Here is a 16123-nt window from a genome sequence, read left to right on the forward strand (position 1 = left end):
CCGGGCTCTGCAGCACAGTCCCCAAGGCACATGTCCCTGGAGATGTGACATGGGAAAGGCCTGGAGATACTGTCCCCATCCCTGTCCTCCATGGGCAGCTGGTGTTGATCGCTACTGGAGGATCCTGGGGTAGACGAACCTCTGTTTGCACCCATAAAACTGCAAGAAGTGCTGCACCCCTCAGAGAGCTGAACCGTGGGGGGCCTCCAGAAGCAGTTCCCAAGAGGGAAATAGTTCTCTGGACTGTCCCCTCTCCAGCACTGACTTTCTTTGCTGGGATTAGGGAGAAACATTCCTTTTCATCCTAACATTACCTGTCCCATGGGCAACCCGTGATGCTGCTCAACCCTGTGACCTCCCACTGTCCCCCCCCCCAGCTCTGAGGAGCTTCTTGGAAAACTTTTAAACAAAATATTAACGTTATCCCCCAGCAATTTTCTGCAGAGCACTGAAAGCCAAAGGACAGGGTGAAATTTGAGTAGCCAGATGTTGGCTTTTGAGTGTGTGTGGGGGGTTGCATTGAGGAAGCCCCTTAAAGGGACTTTAGAGGGAACTGGGGGGGTTTAGTCTGGAGAAGAGGAGGCTGAGGGGAGACCTCATGGCCCTCTACAACTCCCTGAAAGGAGGGTGCAGAGAGGGGGGAGGAGTCTCTTGAGCCAAGGAACCAGCGGCAGGACAAGAGGGAATGGCCTCAAGCTGCGCCAGGGCAGGGTCAGACTGGCTCTTAGGAAGGATTTCTTTGCAGAAGGGGTTGTTGGGCGTTGGAATGGGCTGCCCAGGGCAGGGGGGGAGTCCCCATCCCTGGAGGGGTTGAAGAGTCAGGTTGACCCAGCGCTGAGGGATCTGGTGGAGTTGGGAACTGTCAGTGTTAGGCTGATGGTTGGACTGGAGGAGCTTCAAGGTCTTTTCCAACTGAGATGATTCTGTGATTCTGTGAAAATCCCACATCAAACTGGAGCTGCCCCTGATTTGGACACAGGGACAGCGACAGCTCAGTCAGCTGCCTGGGCACCCCAAATCCTCGCTGGTGATGAGAAGGACAAAACAAGAAATACCTTTTTTTGGGGCCAGCAATGACTAATTCTCCTCTGGGAGCAAGGAAATAATTATGGGTCTTTCCCAGGGAAGGGATAGCCCTTAATTATGAGGCTGGCCAAACCCTTGGTGTAACCTTCTGAATTTCTCTCCTCCTCAGATGAGCTCCTCGTACCTCATTTCTCCATCCGAACGATCCCTCTCTCCCACCCCACTGGCATGACACAGCCCTCCCTGGGATATCTCCATGGGATTAATTACACAGAATCATTTAACACATTTTTTATCATGGCTGAATAACCTCTTAGGGAAGCCCCAGTGATGGTACGTGCCTGCTCACCCACAAACAAGGAAACGGAACTTTTCCCATCTGCAAAAACCCAGAACATCGTCCCTTTGCAGGCTGATGATGCCGAGTCTCTAACCGTGCGTGCGACTGGAGCTGCTTCATAAGATCACCCAGGTTTTGGGGTGCAGGCATCCAAATGCTCCCTTCTCCAGCCTTTAATTTTCCCCTGTGGGGGTATGCAAAGAAATACCCTCCAAGGAAAAGCTCCAAAATCCCATATTGCCATCAGTTACAAACTTAATCCCTCAGAGCTTTGTGTGGTGGCTGTTTCGGGCATGGGGAAACTGAGGCACAGAGGGATTGTTCTGTGGGTTCAGTGAGGATCTGGGAGCTGAGCCCGGGGCCAAAAGGGTGCAAATCTCCCACTGACTGCAGCTGTGGATTTAAGGGGCCAAATCCCCAGCTGGGGTAACATGGGCTATGCCCAGCAAGTCAGGCTGGCCCCCATGTCAGAGATGACTTAGAAGGGGAGTTTTGGGGCTGAATAATGGGTAAGTGCCCTTTAGGAAAAGCCTCCGGTGCTTGGCATGGGCCAAGCTGGCAGCAGAGACTGCTCTGCCGCCCTGGCAGCCCCACAGGGCCCGATCCTGCTCCAAGCTGTGTCACGAGCTGCCTTTTGGCTGCCTGCTCCCCTCTCGCTGCTCCACGAAGGATTTGCAGCCTCCACGGGGAGGCAGGAGCTATAAATCCCCATTTCAATTTTGCTCTCGCCGCGGATGGCAAAGGCAACAGAGCCGCAAATCAAACAGCCTCGCTCCACGCCTCCCGCTGCAGGCAAAGAAAATGCAACAGCCTGGAAAGCCGGAGAGGGCCAAATCCTGCTGCAGTGGGAATCAAGGGGCAGGGATGTCCTGCTCGTTGCAAACCACCACCATGCCGCAGTGGGCACGGCGAGGCCGGGGCTGCCTCCCCTCCTTCTGCACAGGGCATTTAGCAGGGCAGGGGCAGACTTTGCCACCGAAGGCAAGATGCTCCTGGGTTCTTCTGTATGGCCGTACTGGTGAGACTGGTCCAGCAACAGGCTCAGGTTTATCTGGATGAAAACAAGATGCCACCTGCTTGAGAACAAGCCCTAATCCCAGGGAGAGGAAACAGAGGGTTGTGGGGTTTTTTTTCCCAATGTGTTTCTCCCCCACTCCTCCCCTCCAAAAACTGACTCCGATTTACGTCACCTGCTCCCCTTTAGATCCGAAATGGTGCCAAAATCCATCTGCAGGCTGGTGGGAGTCAATCCTTATGGGGAGAAGCTGCCAGGGACAGAAAGGCAAAGAGGATTTTCCATCCCCCTTTTGCAGTTGAGGTTTTAAACACTTATTTTTGCCTCGAGGGTGTGATTGAAGTCCTTGAGTCCCCAGAAAAAGTGTCTTGCAGGGGGATGTGTTATACTTTCTGAGAGCCTCCTTGGGGTAAATTGCTCAGGGGTGAGCAGGAGTATGGAGGGATTTGCAACAAATTCCCCAATCACTGGAAACCACTTGTGTGAGCAGTGTTACCTGTGGGAAATTGTTCCCTTTCGAGCTGTGCAGGCTGGGCTAAAAGACGACCCAGTGCCAGGGATGCCCGAAGTGGCAGTGGGATGCAAACCCTTTTGAAATCACCCCCTTGCCCCAGGCTCAGGGATACACAGGACTGGGGACAAGCCTGGAGCCAGGGCTTACACCCATGCACAGGGTCGTGCGAGTGCCGCAGCATCTCCCGCACCCCGAGAGCCCCGGCGCGTCGGCAGGTAGCAACGCGTCCTCCCCGTGCACCAGCCCTGTGCCACTCAGAAAGACAAGCAAGGAGGAAAAAATACATCTTGCATCAGTGCCAGGTTCGTCTCGCCATGCCCCACACATGCCTGCTCGGTTTCGCCCCAGCCACCCCGAGACCCTCCCTCCCTCCCCACTTTCTCGACCACCTTCTTGACCACTTTGCCCAGCCCGAAGCAGCCCATCCCTCCTCCGGAGGAATCCTCCCTGCTAGATACAACAGCCCTTGCCAAGATAAAAGTGAAGTTCTGAATAATTCATGTTTCAATCTTTTCTACCACCGTCTGCTGTAAATATTTAAATAGCACCAAGATGTCTAGAGCTGAACTTGGGGAGGGGGAACCTGAGCAGAGCCTTTGGCTTGGGCGGCAGCCCCGTGGAGGGGGGCAAGGTGGGGACGGTGCATGGGGAGGGTGGCAGATGCTATGGGGACAGGATGGGACATTTCTTTGGCTGTGTGTACACTGGGGCAGGGACAAGGGAGCCCCAGGGAAAAAAAACTGATTTATATCTCAGTAAGGAGCAAATGTCCAAGCCTTTCTGCCCTTCTGAAAAAAGGGCAGTTCAGAAAGCAATGTATTTCCACCATAGGAAGGAGGTGAACATTTTATTGAAAGAAGTATCCAAATGGCACGGTTCAACTTTCAGCACTCTCCTCCTCCCTCCTCCGCTGCCTTCCCCTGGCTCAAAACCTCAGTTGAATTTCACCCGAATTTATGATTGCCAAAAACACGATCAGCAAATCCCCTCTGCTCCAGTCTGCAGCTCCCTGTGCTCTTCTCTCCACCTGGAAAACAAAAAAACAATGTCTGACATTAAAATAACGTGTGGCCCCATGCTGACTCCCACCTCCCGGTGCAGCATCTAGCCCAGACACAAGGGGCAGCTGCTGGGGATATTTACCTAATCCTAATGGATTTGGAACATCTGGGAGCAGGGATTAGGGATCCCCTCCAGACAAACCCCATCCCAACCCTGGTTTTATTTTATTTATATTTGTGGTCCATGGGAGAACAGCATGTCCCTGGGAAGCTGCTGTGTGCCTGAGCGTCTCCTCCTGCTTCAGCATCACTTCGGTGTTTTGCAGCCCTTCCCACAGATAATGGTTCAGCGCAATTATTGCCACCGTGTCTGCAGAGATGTGGTGCTCCTGGGTCCTCTGTGACGTGTCCCTTGCTGGCCACCTTGTCCCCTCCACGCACAGTGAGCCTGTGTCTCCTGAATGCTCTGCTTCGAGTACCCTCTGGGGATGCACTCAGCTGCTGAAACTCTGGGCATTTTCTTCCTGGAGATTTAAGTAGTCTTCAACAGGATTGGGGGTCTTCCAGCTTTGCAAAAGTGGTTTTAAATGAGCTGTGTGCTCTTTGCTCTTGCATTTCTCCCTGCACCAGCCTGTGCATATGAAGCTTGTGGTGCTGCTGGTCCTCCTCCCACCAAGGTTCTGGTTGTAAATCCCTTCATCATCCTCCAGTGAAAAGGCAAAAAAAAAAAACCAACCAGGAGGGGTTTTGCCACTGGCTCCAGCCCTCTCTCCACGTCCCAGTACGATGTCCCAGTCACTGAGCTGTCAGCCGAGAAGGAGGGACCAGCCAGCACCAGCAGCTCCTGCCTGTGCCACAGCTTAGATCTACAGCTCCATCACCACAGCAGCTTGAGGGCCATCCTTGGACACAAAACAGGTCCAAGGTACACCCCAGAGCCTGACCTTCTTTTACAGACAATTCCTGTGCTGGAAAAAGCTTTTCCACCTCTGGAGGCTCTTTGTGGGGGTTGGTTGATTTTCCTCCCTATAATTAGAGTAAATGAAGAGTTTGGGACACCAAAAAATTTTGCAATTTGAATATTTGAATGAGTGTTGCTTTTAAGCCAAGCATTTTACTCAGTTTTAACCTTTTAAAAGCCTTTTCCCAATCAACTTAACATCTGAAACAAAAGAGATTTTATTTTCCCAATGGGATGCTTTGAAAATTTCAAATCTTTTTCCTCATCTACATTCCCAAGACAAGATATTAATCAAAACAATATGCTTCCCACAACAACAACAGCAGCAAAAAGCAGTCAGTCAATGAGTCATCATTTTTCTGTGAAAAAAACAAACATTTCCCCAGCTCCCTGCTCAGGAATGGCTCTAATCTCTGCACCAGTCCCTGGGACCAAAGCAGTTGTGGCGGGTCATGGCCAGATGTGGGGGTTTTCTGGGCATAGGTGCAGGCTCAGGTTATCTGGGCAAGGTTTACTCCTTCCTCTGAGGCTGATGGCAAGATCTACAACCTTTTTGGCATTGCAGGCTTTGCCCAGTTGATTTATTCCACCCACCCCCAGAGATTTTGAAGCCTGAAAAGGGGAACGAGAGCGTGCAGAAGAACTAAGCTCCAATGTGCAGATTAGCTGGGGATGGTTTCTCAGCTCTTGGTTGCTCTCCCCACCTCTGGAAATGAAGAGAGAGGGAAATGTCCGTGCACTGGAGATTTTACCAGTCTGTATGGACTGAAGCACCCCATGGTGGGATGTCATCCCCTTTCAGCCCAGGGACCGCACCAAGAGCAGTAGAGCCCACAGGCAGCTCAGATATCCACTCCATGGGACCTTGGACACTGACTGGGCTCAAACTGTCCCCAAACCCCCAGGGTTGATGGGGGGAGCCCACTGGGCACAGGGACATCAGCTGTTGGGCTTCGTACTGTTGCACAAGAGGTGGGAGCAGGATGGAGCCCATTGGGTGCTGGGTGACATTGCTGAGGGTGGCCCAAGTAGCTTCAGAAAAACAGAGAAAGAGAGACAAAGGGGGCAAAAAAAAAGAAAATACCAAGATTAAACCCTTGGCTGATCAATTTTCTGCAGAAGGCTGCTGGAAGGCTGGCGGGTTCGCTCTGTACTGAGTGGTTTATAGATTTCCTCTAAATAGGAGGATGCAGCTGCCAGTGTGCCACATCGAGGAGGACACAAATTTGGCATGAGGGGACAGGGGACAGAGGTGGGGGCTGCTGGCTTGGCCCCTTCCTCCTTTCTCCCCCAGCAAGCACCTTCAGCAGCAGGCAAGGGGTTAACGAGGGGAGACAACCCAGTAAATGCTCCTTCTTACCCAGGATAAAACCACATTGTGCATAACCACGGGCTGTGACTCATTGCAGGGGGACAGGGACCCACAGAACACCAAGCCCTTTGTTTTGAGGGTTTGTGCTAAAGGGACTTGCCCAAGGCCTTGTAGGAGGGAGAAAACAGGCAGAGCATCCTTCCCTGTGATGCACAGGGATGGGCTGGTTTGTGGGCATAATCCTGACTTAATGTACCCCTATCTTGGCCAAGTCCCAGCAGTGAGGACCCCAGAGTGGGTGCAACCACCCCGTTAACAGCTCTTCTTCATCCCACCCCAGGGATCTGCATACATCACATAGCGACCCCATGGGTAAGTGGGTGAGCAAGGATAAAACCAGCTCTATGTCTAAGCAAGGTGGGAAAAGAGGTGAAGGAGAGATTTTTCTGATGCTTAAACACTCCCACCTCATCCCAAGGGGAATTGCACTCTGGTACCATCTAGAAGAGTTTGGAGAAGTTTCCATCTAAGCCAACAAATGGTCGGGGGTGAGAGGCCTGGAGTTGGAGGGAAGTGACTAATCAATCCACTCATCATTTATTTATAAAAAAGGCAGATGCAAGCGTGAGCTGAACCGCTGAAGACAGCAGCCAGCTACAACCATTGCAGGAGGATTTTGGAGGAAAAATGGACAACCAAGGCAATAGCTTTCAGAGGAAGGTCTTATCTGGAGTGTCCGATCAATAGGGAGAAGAACTGTACGAGACTTCTTGTCTCTTTCAAGGCCACTGAAAATCATCCCATCCTTCCCAATGCTTTTATGAAATAAGCAGTAAAGTCACTAAAATGGAGTGGCTTTGCTCCAGGGTGGAAACAATACCAGGACATGCTGAGAAGGACGTTCTTCACTCCCAAGACACTTGGGTTCAGCCTGATCTCCTTGCGAATGCCTCGTCAGGTCCCTTGCAGTGTATTTTGCTCCTCTGTTGGGCATGGAAATCCGTGTAGACAGATCTGGTGGAGAGGACACATCTGCTTGGCTTGGGAATGTGTAGCCATGAGGCAGTTCCCATGGGCATAGCCAATATGAAGAGAGCAAGAAATAGAGGATACCCTTCGAAATAATACCTTGTAGCTCCTACTTAGGAGTCTGCATGGAAACACATGCAAAATACTCACCTCCAGGCAGAGTCTGGGGTCTCCCATGGGACCCAAAGCAATGAGTCTCCCCGTTCCCATGGGACTTGTGCACCTACACCCTCACAATCACCCTCCCTGCTGCAAAATTTCACCCTTAATGAAGCCAGGGAAGCAGGACCAAGATCTCTAGGTATTTTAAGGTCCATTAACTGGCAATATAAGGCCTGAGCCTTATCAGGCACAAAATTGGAGTAAATCCAGGGACATGTGCAGGGTCAGGGCACCAGAGTGGTGGCAGAGGAATGCTGGGCCTCTGGCAGCACTAGAAACCAAAGGCACTCTGAGCTGTGCAGTTGGGGCTGAGCCAGTTCAGTAGCACAGAAAATACAGCGCTGCGCTGCCACGAAGCCCTGTTGACCCTTGCATTGCCATGGGACCTTGGTGCTCCTTTGGCTTCCTCTTGCAGCACCAGAAACCACTGCTATGAGCAGTGATGACTCGAGGATATGAGAGGATGACTCGTACTTGGTGTGGGGAAAGACAGCACCTACGGGAACCTGGAGCCCCGTTGACTCAGCTTCTCATCTCTCACACATATGGAGGCATCTGCAGGAGAACTTCATGGGGTCTTGCTGTCAAGAGTACCATTATTGTCAGCAGAGTGAAAGAGGACCCCCTCCACGTGAATCATCTGGCTTAATTTAGAAATCTGTCTTCAGGCCAGAAGAGCTCAGATGGACCATAGATGCTCACTGTTGGTGCAAGGGATGCCGCTCAGCAGAGCCACATGAGGAGCCTACAGTCCTCTACTGCCCCCAAAACCCCTTCACCATGCCATCGCCAGGGCTCGTGGCACCCGCGGCATTGTGCTGGCTGGCCATCCAACCCGTCTTCACTTGGCAAGAGCTTGCCTCGGGAAACCATCCGGCCAAGGCGTGAGTGGGCATCGTGCCACTGCAGCAGACGGCGGGAGCACAGACAGCCGGGAAAGCACATCCCCAGCACGCCAAAGGCACGCGGCCCAGAAAAGAGCATCCAGAGGGGTCTTCTCTCTTCTCTGTAGGCATGAAAGGCACCAGCTGAGAGCATGGGGGACAGGTCCTTATGGCTTCACTGTGAAAATATGGATCCAGGCTTGGAGCTGGTGATGGGAAGCAGTTAGAGTCATGCCAACCCCACATCTCAGCACTGCTCTGCTTGGGCACTTATCAAAGTCATCCCATCCCACACAGCTCCGAACTGTTAGGTCTTAGTAAGGGTCTTTCAGGCATCGGTGCCCTGGAAATCTGAGTGGCATCCCTTGTACCAACAGTGGGCAAATACAGTCCATCTGAGCTTGTTTCCCTGGCTCCTTTCCCCATGAATGCAGAAAAATGGATTCGTTTAAGGCATGCCTCTTCTGGCCCCGAGGCAAATGGTTAAATTAAGCTGGATGAATCATGCAGAGGAGTTTCTCTCTGCATGACCCTAGTGGGGCTCCCACCACTAAGACCAAGTGGAGAGGTCCTCCTGGGGATGCCTTCATAGGCATGAGACATCCCCAGGGGACCAGCCTGATGGGGAGCCTGGCTCTAGGGCTCTTTGCTCCCAAAGAGCACTGCCACCGTGATAAATCTTCAGTTCCTGGCCACAGGGTCAGGCCCTGGGGTTGGCACAGGGCGAGAGGGAGGTGGGGAGCAGGACGAGGACAGGGATCGATAGGACAGTCATCTTCCTGCACATCAGCAGCCTCTCAGAATATATTTAATACACTAAAACCATTCCCCCAATTTTCTATTTATAGCAAATGAATGTCTAATCCTTGAGCTGCGATGTTGCAGCTTTGTGCTGAGCCGGCGGTTCTGCTGATGCTGGTGGGGAGGGAGAGAACGAGCTCGCGGGAGCCGCAGAGCGCAGCAGAGCTGAATCGAGCTGCCCCCGAGCCATGCCAGGGAGAAGCCACCTGAGCAAACCCTCTCCCTCCAGCAGAGCATCCCAGTGCCATCCCACCGATCCTGCACAGCACCAAAGCAGTGCCTGCACTGTGGTCAAAGGTGCCTTTGCTTCTCTTTCTGGAGCTGTCAGGGGCTGTTTTCTTCCAGTGACGACTCCCACCATGGTCAAGGTGCCACCATCCCATGTGGGAACTGCTTGAGCTAAACCCATGAGATATTTTCCCCTACAGCATCATCACTAAGGCTGAAGTGGACACGGAGGGGAAGGGATCTGAAACCAGTGCTCACTGGGATTTAACGGATGTATTTGCATGTCCATGCATAAAGAAATGTGTCCACACACACGTCCCATGGCCATGGACTGGTCTGGGTGCGTACACACTTGGGTACACACCTATCAACCAATGCAGAGGAGATTTTCCAATGCTAAAGGAACCAAAGAGTAAAGGGAACCAAACCCCTGAGTCCCACTTGTGGCAGGGAGCTACATGCAGTGGAGAGCCCCTGGGCTGAGGCCGAGCTCGCTGCAAACCCCCGCAGACAGCCAGCAGCACCCATGTGCCACCTGACATCAAAACTGGGCTCCTTCCAATGGGGGCTGAATGTCAGCAGCACCCAGGAGCGTTTGTGTGGGTTCAGAGTGCACCCAGAGACCCCAAAACTGAAGCACAGGCACAGCCTTTGAGCTGGGCTTTTGCTGTTTTCAAAGCAGTATTTTCCCCAAGCCGGTGCATGAGGCCAGCTCACCTTCAGCCGCTCCTCCCTGCCCACAGATGCTGCAGGCAGCGTGAAGGCAAGGACAGACCTTCCCCGAGGAGGCTGCTCTGCCCGACGCTGCAAGGATGGAGCTACTGCTGCTTCAGGGATGGTCCCAGGTTGCCTGGAGCCTGAGCTCGCACCCACATCCGCAGGGCTGTGGTGGAGGGCAGCTAATGTTACCTGCCTGGCCCCCAGCCAGAGCGGGGAGGAAGACCAGAGGAGAATTTGTACCGCAGAGCCGTGCCAGGGAGCTCTTGCAATGCCCTTTCTCGCCGTCCTTGCACAGTCTGTGCAGAGTAAACCCCTCTGGGGTGGCAGACCAAAGCCATGGGGGTGTCCCTCTCCATGGACCTCGCATCCCTTCCCACAGTGGGAACGCTGCTGCTCACGTAAAAGTGCAGATGTCCAAAAATACTGGGATTTTAGCATCGGTCTGCTGCAGGTGGAATGGGAATGTTGGGGGGGTTGTAAGGGATGGGGTTATTCATGGAGAGGGGTGTCCCCCCGGCTCTGCATTGGTTTGTCAGGACCACATCCCTGGGTTGTGCAACACAGGGAGACTTCTAGAAGCTGAATAATAAATAAAATGCTTTTAGGGTGGCTGGGAGCTGAGCAGAGGAGGCCCTTGCCCTGCAACCAGTATAACTGCAGTAAGAGCTTCTGCATAAGACCATCGCCTGTGCTCCTCCGCTGAAATCGCTGCAGACAGTTGAGACATCTGAATCTTTTCTTTCCTAAAGCACTTTAGAGCTACTAATGAAAAGCACTGTGTAAGAGCCATGTAACGTCATCATCAGAAGAATAATAGTTACTACCAATGCCTGCTTCTTGCCAGCCTTATTGGATGCCACAACCTTTTTTTTTTTTGTGTCTGTCTTCATGAAATTATGCCCTGCTATACCAAATGCTCCGCTGTTTTTTTTCATCCTTAAGGGTTTCAGGGCATTACAGTAACCCAAAACCTTTAAAAACATTTGTGAGTAAAGTGCTTTGGGCTGCCTGGCTAGGAGATGTTATACAAGTGCAGAGCATTCTTCTTTTTTGATGGAGGTCCTTCAGGGTTAAATTCTCCTTCTGCCTTTTAAAGAGTGGAAATAACCAGCATGTGAATGCTCAAGAGCATGGATTGGACTAGTCTGGGAGGGGAAGAAGTTGCAACCATCTGGACCCCCTGTGCAGTCGTTGGAGGGAGGCCAACAGCCAAGGGGAGCCTCATCCCTGCATCCCTCAGAGGTGCCAGTCTCTCTGTTGAGTGTGTTGAGCCCCAGGACACCCCAGCAGACCAGACTGCTTGGGTTTAGACAGATGAAGCTGGAGAAACAGCTTCCATCCCTGCTCCTTTCCCCTGGGCCTGCCCAGCCCTCCCACAGGGATAAAACATGAGGTTTGGAGCAAAGCCCTTCCAGTGTACAGTACTGGCAGGGAGAGCAGCCGCAGCAAAATGGGAAGGCAAGTGCCATGGTCTATCTTCCCTCTGCCCTTTCCACCTGGTTTTAGGCTCCCCAGGACCCATCTCAAAGATCTCACCCAACATCAGGGACATGGGATCAGCCTCCTTCAACCTCTACAGCAGCTAGAGTAGGGTCATGTCCTTTCCAGATGGGATCCAGCTGCCTGTAGACATCTCTTTGGGGATGAGAAGACTTGCACCTAGAACCACCTACCCAGAGACCAGCAAACACCTTCGTTTGCTCAGACACGAGTCACCCAAGCCGTTCCCCACAGCATCCCCAGGGATTGGTGGGACCTCATCATGGCCATGTCATCTCCGAGGTCCTCCCCAGGGATGACTTGGGAGTTTAGTTGGTCCATCCAACTGATCCTTCTGTAAACTCGGACGATATGGGGCTGTATCTGCTGTTGCCTCCTTCTACAACTCAGAAATGTATTCTCCCCAGAGCCAAAGCTGGTAAGCTGCAAGATAAAAATGCTATTTCTGCGCAGGATTTCTGCAGCTGCATCCCAGCATTTGCAGCCACTTTTGAGTTATTAATCCTCAACTACGAAGAACTGTGTTCCTTCGGCAGAGATTTGCCTTTAATTAGCCAAGGATAAAAGGACTGTGGAAGACAACCCCGCACTTAAGCAGAAAAGGCTACGCTCTCAAACAATGTGCTGGTGGCATTTTTTTTGTAAGGCAGGGAGCAGGTGCCTGGCAGAATAGATTTGTTCTGCTTCTCTTGCTGGCCCCCCACCTTTATCTCTCTGGGTAAAAAACATGTCCTTGGGGCCTGTTCCTGCCTGGTGGCTGCGGAGCGGAGAGGTGATCGCGGGAGGGAGGTTGCGGTGGGTGTGAGGGCAGCGGGTGGACTGTGCCCAGCTGATCTCTGTGCAGATGCGAAGAGCAGGATGGTCTTGGCATCTCCGGCTCCCCAAACCCCAGCACTGCTCTTGCCAGGAGCTGGTTTTGGCTGCATTAAAGCAGCAGCAAAACAAACTCCACAGGTTCTTGCCAGCCCTGTGATTTCTCTGCTAACCCTGATGCTGCAGTGCCTGATCCCTTTGGGTCCCTCTGAACTCAGCAAGTCACCCTTCTAACCAGTAACCTCCCCAGGATTTGTCTGTGGAGCACCATGCAATTCTGGCTTGGATCAATGCTCCCATCTGTGCCCACCCAGGGCAGTGAGCAAGCTTTGCCCCAACGACAGCAAGCCACAGAGAGCAGGAGGGGGTTAAACCTTCTGCTGAGCCTTTGGGAAATCTCCCAGACACCCTGGACCCAGATCCTCCCACCATTTTTAAGGATAAAAAGCTGAGGCAGTCTCACCATGGCTCTTTCTGCATCTCCCCAGCATAGAGAGGCACAGGGCAAGGTGATGTCCAAGCAGGACCTCAGCATGCCGGACCCAGAAAGGCAGCTGGGTGCTTACCTTCCTCGTGAATTCAGGGTAACGTTGGAGCAAGGGGCATAAATATTGTGGTAGCTCTAAGTATTTGGGTAGAGCTGGCTTTAGTCCTTGGATCACACCTCGTTATTTTGTCTGCCCTAATGATTTGTAGATCCAGGGCCTCACCAGACTCAATTCCGCATCTGTAAAAGCATACATTTGTTTCTTTAACACACCCAGATACTTCTCTCATTTGCCTAAAGCTCCCCTTCTCCTGCCCTGTGCACTGTGCTGACATGCAGATGAGAGCACTGCTCCCAGGAATAGTTTTTCAACACCCAGCACAAATGCAAAGGAGGGAGGAAGAAGGAGTAAGAGAAAGTGGGAAGGAGAAAGAGGGACCTGGCCTGATTTCCAGAGCTGCAGGATAAATGTGCATCTCAGCGTGAGCTGTGCAAGTGCCGAACCTTTGCCTAGAGGTTACCTAAAGATAGGCTGTGGGGGCCCCACTTCACACACCCACCCTTGCAAATTCTTTCCACCTAGATGTTTGGTTGAGGCTACTCTGAATCAACAGCACCACAGCAGCGATGGTTTGACTCTGCATCAGCTCCAGCTTCAGCCCCACCACCCCGGGCATCCGCAGAGCATCACCCGGAGAGCGGCAGCATCCTGAGTGTGGGATCATTTTCCCTTCCCCACTCTCAGCATCTTACTTAATGGCCTGTTCGCAGCTCCGGTCGGGGAGGTGCTTTCAGGATCCAAGTGCCCACTTTGCCAAATGGCAGTGGACTCGCTAACAGGCAACCAGGAGGGCTAAAAATTCCCACTTGTCCCTGGGGCACACACGATGGGCTATAATGGGGTTTGAGCATCCTGAGCTTTCCAGGACAAGTAGCAGAGGTAGTGCTTTCTTGGCACTTGAATCTTTTCCTTCCTCAGTGTAAATGAGTAGGATTTTGAAGGCCGGAGCCCCTCAGGAGGGAGAGGAGCTTTTGCAAGGGCGTGCAGCATAGTCCTCCCCGTGACGAAAAGCATCACTGGTGATGCTAAGCCAGGAGCCCGTAACATTTGACTGCAGAGATAAACCAGGTATGGAAAATGTGGTTTTATATAGAGGGCTGAGGAATAATTCCAGCAGAGTTAAGGGTTTATATCACGAGGGTGATACGTACTTTGTACCTGGGGATAGAAGAAAGCCTGGGATGAAGCATGGAGCTTACCTGAAACATGAATACCCACATGCACGTGGGTGAGAGCAAGATAGGAGCATAAAGAACAAATATTAAAAGGGACACTTCACTTTTTAACAGCCCACTCAGCCTTGTGATCTGTCCGTTTCTTACAGCTGGCACTATCCTGTCATGGTGGACCAATGCTCCATATTCTCAGCAAGACCCACAAGCCAGAAGCTGAAGGTACATCCTGCTTCGGGAGTTCTCTTTAATTTATGAGCTCCGGAGCGGATCCACGAGGGGTTTCATGGGGTTTCGCCTGGCAGAGAGGCAACACTCAGCAAAGAAAGTGGAGGAAAGTAGGTCATTTAGCACAGGCGTAACCAGCCAGGCTGCGCTCAGCGGGGATCAGCCACTCGCCGCAGTCGGGATCACAGGCTGGGAGCTGCCGATCGCAGGGCCAAAGGGCTGCCCAAGCACGGGGAGGGCTCCGTGGTGGATGGTGTAATTCTTCTATCCGTCTCCTCATCTCTTTGAACAGTGTAAAAGCACAAGCAGCTCAGCTGGCAGGAGGATTCAACACCCCTGATGGCATCTCCCGCATCCTCCAAGCACGGCCAGGATGGTGCAGCACGCTGATAGACTGGCAATTTAAAATAATTACTGTATCTGCCTTGCAGCCTCCTCCTGCCATCTCTTTGAAGAGCCTGTGCAGAGCAGACTATTCTGCAAACTCCTTGTACCACTTTGTGTCGAGATATTTAGGAACCCACAAGCTAACGGGACACAGATAAGGGAAGGGTTTAGCATCTGCCAAAGCCGGCTGGAGCTTCTTCTGAGCCTGGAAATGGGGCTGAGGAACACAAATTGGCCCAGTTTGGGGATTGCTTCCACTCAGCATTATAACAAATACTGTGACATTTAGCTCAGGATGCATTGCTCATAAATACTTATGGTAATTTTTGTGCACTCACATGGTTTTCCATACTTAAATATTCAGAACTGGCTGCTCTTAAATACTTCCTCTCCTCCTAACAACATCCATCCACGGGTTGCATTTTCTCTGTCCCAATATTGAGCCAAGCTTTGCAATTTGCTGGGTCCTTGGAGACAGCTTAGCAAGCTGTGTTACAGATGGGGAAACTGAGGCACAGAATGGGACATGACATCCCCTGGGTCATGCAGTGGCCTTATTGGCACAGGTGACACTTGAACCTAAGGACTCTGACTTTGAGCCCACACCAGGGGCTCCTCCACGACCAATATGAGGGGATTTGGGGGTGGCTGTGCTAACACTTGGGTTAGAAGGTGGTGCCACTTCCCAGAGCCGAGCTGGCCCAACCTATGCCATGGGAGAAGGATTTCTTCTTATGTTTTATTCTCCGTGCTGAGAGCACAGAGTACGTGGGCTACCTCGGCTCTACCCTGCAAGAAGGGAAGCTCAGAGCAGCGGTGTTGCCTGTGAAAATCACCAAGCAAGAGCTCAAACCTCAAAACACAAGTACCAAGTGCCCCCAATGCCCTTTGCTGCCCCAAGACACTCACAGGAGAGGAGAAGACAAAACAGCAGGAGAAAATAGTGTTACAGTTGATCCCTGGGGGTGGAACAAACAAACTGTTCCTCTGCAAGAAGATTCGAAGCCATCCTGGAGAGTTCTTCCCTGTTCTCTGCCGGAGGTCCTACTAGGAAACATCTCTGGGACATGAGGTTTGGAACCCCACGGAGGATGTGCTACTAGCACCGTCCCTGCCTCTTTGCTTCTCCCTCTTCCAAGAGAGATCGCCAGCTTAAAAAAATACCCATTGTGTGCCCATGAGATTTCCTGAGAGCAGGTTTATCCCCCAGCACCACCCGTTCCCTGTTACCTTCACAGGTGTGGCTGATATCCAAATTGGTGGAGTGGAGAATGATGGGGAATGTGGGTTTGACCCCGTCTCCAGCCCCTTCCCCTCCACCTGCATTGCTGCTGGAACTTTTCTGGGGTAAATCCCACGGGGGATCCCGTACACACCACGCAGCGTGTCCATCCTTGCTGATGCCCAACACCGAGACCCATCAGCTCCTCTCAGGAGGTTTCCCCCTCCAGCAGCCCCTGCAAACCAGCTGATGGTGGAGAA

Source organism: Strix uralensis, chromosome 24 (assembly GCF_047716275.1).
Source record: "Strix uralensis isolate ZFMK-TIS-50842 chromosome 24, bStrUra1, whole genome shotgun sequence".
Classification (NCBI taxonomy): Eukaryota; Metazoa; Chordata; class Aves; order Strigiformes; family Strigidae; genus Strix; species Strix uralensis.